Genomic DNA, 7,692 nt, shown 5'->3' with positions numbered 1-7,692 from the left:
TCTTCCTTTTCGTTTCGTCGAAGCATTGCAACAGCAAAACTGTTGTTTCAGTGTTTTGTCCATAGGTATTATGGGGAAGCTCAAAACAGCCTATAACTTTGTCATTTCTGGTCTGAGTTGGATAAAACATGCAGGATTGGTAGCCCCTTCTGAGGGAATGAAGCCTGCCAAGTTTCAAGGAGATAGGTGCAGGGGTTTTAGGGAAACTGCACCTCAAGCTGTGGACAAGCAAAACTCGTGACATGGGTGACACTGTGTGTGTGTGTGTTAAGGCACAGCAGGGTGAAAACTGCAGGGAACGTAGCCCTTGCTGAAGCCATGAAACCTGCCAGCTGTCAAGGAAATAGGTTATAAAGGCTTCTGGGTTCTGGGGCCCTGCACCTCTAGCTACCGACAGGCAAAACTCGTGACATGGGTACTTGTACAACTAACTGTGTCTGTCTTAGGGCAGAGAGGGATGAAAACTGCAGGCCTGCTAGGCCCTGCTGCAGCCATGAAGCCTGCTAGCTGTCAAGGAGATAGGTGTAGGGGGAATCTGGGTTCTGGGCCCCTGCCCCTCTAGCTGCTGACACGCAAAACAATGCTGCTTTTTAGGCAGTTTTTCCATCCCTTCCCCAAAGCACTGGGATTGGAAGGGACCTCAGGGAAGGATGACAGTCACAGTCAATAATGAGAGCACTCCTTCCCCACTCTTCCCCTTCCCTCTCCTTACTTTAGCTTCTGTTTCCCTGCAGTCGAGCCCAGCTTGAGCTTCAAAACTCAAAACATTTCAAAATTTTCGAAACATTTCAACTTGCCCTGTTTCGGTTCAAGGCTGTTTTGAAGCTCTCTGTTTCATTTCAATTTCACTGTTTTGAGCTCAAAATGAGTCAAAACAGCATCGAAATGAAACTGCTGGCGAAATTTCGCACAGCCCTACAGAGAACTAGTTAAAGCTGTGACATAATAGCATTGTTTAAAAATCCAATAAGATAATGGAAATAGTTTGGATAGATAGATTAATAACATTAAGTACAATATTACAAAATAATATATACAATTAACTTTTATTGTATGAGCCAAGTGAAAAGTTAAGGAACATTCTCTTGGAAAGAAAAAAATGTAGTAAAAAAAAAAGTAAGATTCAAGCATAGAGTATCTTTGTGAAATGAAAGAGAGGAGCCTGTTCCAGATGTAGGGAGTGAAATGAATAAAGGAACTGAGTAGAGTGTTGAGGGGTGGGAAGATCTGGCTGAACATTCTGTACTGAAAGGAAATGAGATGGGAGGGGATACCAGATGTATGCAGGGGTGGTACTGTTCAGAACCTTGAAAATGGAGAATCTGCCAGTAGTTGCATGCAGAACTGTAATCTAGTCCTTATCATAGACATAAAAATGTGAGAATTCATTTTTGCAAATGTGAGACAAAACTTTATTATACAGGGACAACCACCCTGAATACACATGAACGGTTTAAAACCCTGAAGACTTTTCACAGAACTCAGGGCTACCTGTACTAAGTTCAGCTGCCTTTCTGTGACTTGGTATTAACATGGTGATTCCCTAGATAGGCTGCTCAAAAGCTCCCTGGAATGGCTGCCCTTACTTGTACTCAGTCACAGTCAGATTAGATTACTGCTCACGAAGTGACCTTGCAGGCTCTCAGTGAGTAAATGTTCTATGCAAGAGGCAGCTCTACATCCTGGAACAGTGCATTCATAAGGCAGTCACTTACTCCACATTTAGTTTTATGTATGAATGTATAATCAGGGAGAGAGGGTGGAAACCAGGATACAGTATAAAAAGGCTGCAAATAAGAGAATCTGTGCCAGTGGCAGAAATAGAAACCTGTATGGGAGAAGCTGTTCTAAAGGCTTCATTGTGACCTTACTATTTAGTCTAAGAATGGGACCATGGCTGTAAGTGAACTGCCTGAGCAGATTAAGACCCATATTGTGATTCTCAGGGCTTGCATTAATTGAAGATTTAACTTGGATACTCAGATACTGTCTTTAACCAAATTCCTATTCACACATGCAAGCCTCTTACCCAAATTCCTTAATTCTTTACATAGAAAAGTAGGGCTGGAAAAGACCTAGGTCAAGAGGTCATCTAGTCCAACCCCCTGCATGAGGGAGGATCATTCCTATTCAAAGCATCCCATACAAATCAATTTTACTAACCTGTTGGCAAGACTACACAGTTAACTCTAACACAAGCATGAGACAGTGCCCTAACAGATAAAGTATGGGGCCACGATGGCCAATGTCCTGTTCTGTAAAAATTGTTACAGTACAGTGGGGCTAGCTGCCTTACTTTAAAGCCTACAACCCCAGCCCCAGCACAGCTTAAACTCTGCCCTGCGGATGCCAGTTAAACCTCTCAAGAGCTGATAGTTTCCCCAGTGGCTTATTATAATATCCTCCTGTGTGCCAAGAAGGACAGGCAAGGTCTTCACAACTCGCTAGAAAAGAACTGTACTGTAGCATTGCTAAGACACTTTGGCTGTGATCTCAGACATTCAAGTGCCTTCCACATGCCAGTGCAGCCACAGCGGGGGACACTTCAGTATTGTTTTCGTATTATAACCCCTCAAAACCAAGCTAGGCTAACCTGGGTCTTGCATATCAACTCTCCAGGGAAGATACTGCCCCAGTGCTGTATGTTTGCTCCAGGTAATCCAAAAAGGGTGGCCACACTGTTATTCAGCACTCTAAGGCTAGGGACAGAAGTTACACATAAACCAGTTTAAGTGATCAGAAACTGATTTAAACCTGTAACAGAACAGATGTTCAGTACACATAAACCAGTTTGAAAATGGCTTGAAGCCAGTTTGGGATAAACTTGGTTGAATGTAGTATCAGACTTAACTGATTTGGTTCAAAGTGGTTTATGCAATGTCTGTCCCAGACCCCTTGCTGGCTTAAGATAAATCAGAGTCCTCCAGCATCCTGGCATGCTCTCTGGGCTTGGCAGGGCTCTCTGCTCCACAGCAGGGCTGGCTCTTCCCCTCTGCTCCATGGCTGCAGCTCCACAGGCTGCTCTATTTGTGTGCAAGATGGGGAGCATCAGCTGAATGGAGGCTACATTTCCACCCCCTCCTAGATTTGAGTGATGTAAGAAATATTCTTCCTTCTCTACCTTGATCTGAGATTTATGTGATGAGGTAGATTATTGCCTGTGAAAGCTCATGCCTCCCAGAACCAGTCTCTAAGGTGCCACCCTTCTATCTGGACTGGTGTGTAGCTGGGCTCAGAAAGAAGTCTTTAAGAGCTGGTTGAAACTACATTTTCTAGTGAATGTAGCTTGAAAGAGTAAAAATGTGATCTTACAGTTTGATGAATTAAATGGCTCCTTTCCATTTGAACTGGTTAGCACCTTGGAGAGCTCATTAATAAAACGTTTGATGTAAAAAAGTTTGCTAACTTGGAGGGAAAAGTACAAGTGTGTCTGTGAATCTCACACCAGTGTAAACATTAAATACCTTTTGGCAGATGCTGTATCAATACTCTTGCTGACTGGCTGGATATTTTAACAGATCTCCTTTTCTGTTAAAGCTGATCTAATACAGGCTTTGGGTCTTGGTCCATATGGTATGGGCTTTTACTGGCACTGTCAAGTCTACACTTGGATCCAGTCAGATTCACAAGCAGTATCTTTCAGATTTCAGAGAATCTGCATGCTGTGGGCAGACTGTTCAAAGAACATGGAAAATACTTAATGCATCCAAACTGGAAATAATTTGCATGCCAAATAAGCATGTGGCTTGTGAAATTCAAATTCAAACGAAAGGTTAAAGATAGGTTGGTGAATGAGTATCCTAGTGTACACTGACAAACAGGAACATAGGTCTGGATGGGACTTCCTGTCCAATCTCTGCTGGTGCAGGTGCCAGGTCTCATTATCTGTTCCCTAGAATAATGGAACTACATCTAAAAACTAGGACTTTAGTGGATTGGGAAGTTGTCCCCGTTACTCCATCTGGAAGGCTAGTCTGGAACCTTCTCATTGCCAGCCTAAATGTATTAATCTGTTCTTGTACAAATAATGTTCTATGCCTTAAATAACTCTTTTTCCTTGGTGTTTACATGCCCCTCCACCCAATATTTATTTATATTCCTTTGCAACCTTAGTTTTACTAGACTAAACAGGCCAAGCTCTTTCAGTTTCCTTGTGAGACAGGCTCTCCAAACCCCTGATCACCCTAGTTTCCCTTCTCTGCAGTTATTCCACTGTGAATGTAACTTGAATACGAATGACCAGAAGTGTACAGAGTACCATATTTTCTCATAGATACATTCCCCAGACTAAGATTTGAACGTTGTTTTTGAAAAGCAGGGTGCTTCCACTCAGCTTTTAGAGAGCTGTGTATTGATACTGAAAAGTGAGAAGAGAATCTGTATGCTTGCTTACTGCTGAGTGGGCAGATTTTGTGCTGTGCCTGATTAGTCCCTATGTATTCCGTGTTGAAGTATACTATTACACAAGACTGGATTTGATCAGTAACTTCAGAGAGGAGACAAATTTCATCCATCTAGTTTGGGAGCCTTCATTCTTAGTCACTGAACAGCCAACCCCTTGATAAAATAAGGCATCTTCTGTTTATGCCCATTGTGCACCCCTATTATGAGAGCCTCCTAAAACCCAAGGAAAAAAGTCTCACCATAAAAATAACATTTTATTGCCATTGTCTTACATAACTCTATAAGCATAAAAATTATCCAGTGTTTTCAAATGTATTCTGTGTTAGTCATTGAGCTTCCATAACTTTTATTGTTTCATGGAGTAGTTTTGAAAATCTCAGGTTTGAAAAATGCTCAGTATATATAGCAAGTTAGTTTCTCCTCCATAATTTTATTTTGGTGTTTTGTCACACTGTTGCAGGGCACTGAGCTTTTAAGGGCAGAAACAGCTTAGCAAAGGAGCCTGGCAGGCTACACAGAGCTCCACAGCTGCAGGTTGCCTGAGTAACTGGCTAACAAGGTAATTAGCTGGCACCTGTAAGCAGTCAGCTGACTGGAAGGAGTCAGAGCCTGTATAAGCTCAGTGCTGGAGCTAGCCAGGGTCACTCTCTTTCTGGCAATTGCCAGGAGAAGGAGCTCCTGCACAAGAGAATGGCTCAGTGCATCCGGTGGTCTACTTTGCTATCTCCAAATGCAGTAAGACTGTAGGGGCTCACAAGGTGCCCAGAGCTAAGGAGTCTGGTATTCTAAGGGTGGGAGTTTGCCCTCTTAAAGGGGCAGAGTGTTGCCTTTATTGTTAATGTTATGTTGTAGCCCAGGTGCTGAGGTTTGAGTTATTGTTTGAACCTGTGGACCAGGAAGAAGCTCATAGGGGAGGAGGAGGCCTAATTGGGGTCACACAATTGTGTAGAGCTTCCAGGGTTGCAGAGCCACCCCTGGGGACCTCGCTCCATGACCCACATACTGTCATTAGAATGTTGCTTCAATACAGCATAGTATCACCTTTGTAAATAATCTCTGGCTGTTACATTGGCTGGCATTAGTAGACATGTTATAGCTGAAGCCAGTTTAGCGGTCAGTTCAAGGACCAGGCAACTGCAGACCTAATTCCTGTGTTCTTAATGAAATGAGCAAAAATGGCCTGGGGAGTTAGTAGACAAGAACCTGTTAAATGTAGAAACACAACGTCGGTATAATATTTCTAACATTCATGGTGCAAATGGAAACAGTATTTTCTTGGAAGTTTACATAATCATTTAATTGGATTCTTTCTGTGGTCTTTCCCATCCACTACTTTAGTTCTTTGATCATAATATGATAGGACAAATGTCAGGAAATATGAGCCTACAAAGTGATGTAAATCTTGTTCCGTATCAGGGAAGTGACTAAGACTATTAAATTGACAATACCGTCATTCAAATGCATGTTTTTTCTATTCTGTTTTCCAGTTCCATGATGATAGTTAATGGCAATTACCTTTAACTTGAAGGTGAGATTACATCTTATCTGGCATTCAGATTCTGGCATCTAAATCAGTAAGCAAGTACACTTCAGTGTGCAGGAAAACATTTTTGGCCTGAATACTTTTTTGTAATCCAAGTGCTGGTACAGTGTTTTTAATGAATCATAGATGCTGCCTTCCGTATTACTTGCCGTCACTTCAACTCAATTGCTAGCATATGTGACAAGAACTACATTTATGTCTGTCTTGTTCTGCTCATTGTTTAACTAATACATCATGCATTTCTTACTTTTCAATGGCTTAGGCTATTATGAACTAAAAATAGAAAAAGTTTTAAAAGATAATACATTTCTAGATCAATATATATGTGGAAAACAGCATCAGGAAAGAGGGGAAGCACTCTGCACATAAAACCTTGTTTTCTCTTGGGTTCTTGATGATATTTATCAATTTCTTAAAAAAGAAATCTTCTAGCCCTGTGGTGTAGCCCATATGTTGCATCCATTTGATGCAAGTTTCATGTGAAGACATGGTATAATTCAAGATGTTGAATTAAAAATAAAATTGTAGTAAAATGTGGATGCCAATGAACCAGAGGAGAAGACAAATAGTATAGGCTGGCATCTATGATTTCATTACTTTGAATATAACAGTTTTTTCTCTCATTGGTAAAGTCCTGATCTGATTTTAATTATTGCCATGTTACTCTTCTTAATAATAACATCTATTTAAGACATCAGTTAAAAGTCTCTAACATTAATGAAAACATTACGATGATATATATTAAATTTTCCCAGTTAAATGATCATGATGGTCTTTTAATGGATGTTTTAATAGACATTATTAACTAGAATATTATAAAATTATAATCGGACTCAATGTGTTCTTTGGATTTCTGTTGTAATATTCTGTGAAGTCATTGATTCTGCAAAATAAATAGATGCACATTATAACTTTAATTCAGTGACATTGGGCAAGAAAACAAGACATTCATGTGTACTATTTATGAAAAGTGAGGAAAATCAAATGTTTACTTAATTTATTGACTGCTAATGCTAAAAATTGGATATGTCAATTTGATGGGTCAGTTTTCTTAAAATGCTGGAGCAGATGAGGGGCTTAAACTTTAGATTATTTATAAATGCTGGAGTACCCCAAAATTACAAACCCCACCAAATTTTGGGGGTTCGTGGGATGGCAATAATGCTTTCCTGCTTTATTTCTCTGATATTTATTTTTACTGCACGTAGTCAGTGTGTAGTCTCTTTAGAAAATGAATGTTATGATGTATACATTTATGTCAGTTTTATCATTGTATAGATTGTTATGCTGTCTGTATGTATCTTTAGGATCTTGGTCATGGTTTAGAAAAAGGAACTGAGGGGCGTGTACTTAAGGAAAAGACAGTGAGCACAACTGCTAAATATCTCTGGCCATTCTGTTATTAGGGCAAAGGCAATTGCCACTCCCAATTACAGGCAGAAGGGGCTGCTGTTGAGATGGGCACCCAAAATATTATCTTTCTGTAATGGGAAAAACAACCCTATAATAACTAAGGCATCTCAGAGTAACGGGCCATTAGCCAGAGGAATTCCAGCTTGTCCTACCAGGAAAGAAATTTCTAAAGGATTCTGAGACTTGGGAGATTGCTGATGGGAGTGAGGGGTCACAGAGTCTGGTACGGAGATATTTCAGGAACTCTCTCGGAGATGGAAAGGGTCTTTGGATTTTCCCAGGCTGGAGGAAGGTCTGAGTCCCCAGTTGTCTGGGGCTGGCAAGATCAGCCG

General features: G+C 40.8%; 1 protein-coding gene across 3 annotated transcripts in view; it reads left to right on the top strand.

Annotated features, from left to right (window-relative positions):
- SYT1 (synaptotagmin 1) overlaps positions 1–7,692 on the top strand; it is a 575,639-nt gene that overhangs the window by 1,339 nt on the left and 566,608 nt on the right. The window contains exon 2 of one of the 3 annotated variants that reach the window (XM_014518734.2): positions 5,892–5,932. The exons of the other annotated variants lie outside the window; for them this stretch is intronic. The gene's annotated coding sequence lies outside the window, so the exon portion shown is untranslated. The remainder of the gene's footprint in view (positions 1–5,891; positions 5,933–7,692) is intronic. 3 annotated transcript variants of the gene reach the window in all.

Source organism: Alligator sinensis, unplaced genomic scaffold (genome assembly GCF_000455745.1).
Source record: "Alligator sinensis unplaced genomic scaffold, ASM45574v1 scaffold465_1, whole genome shotgun sequence".
Taxonomy (NCBI): domain Eukaryota; kingdom Metazoa; phylum Chordata; order Crocodylia; family Alligatoridae; genus Alligator; species Alligator sinensis.
The sequence above is the reverse complement of the archived record's forward strand: the minus strand, read 5'-3'. Positions and strand labels throughout refer to the sequence as shown.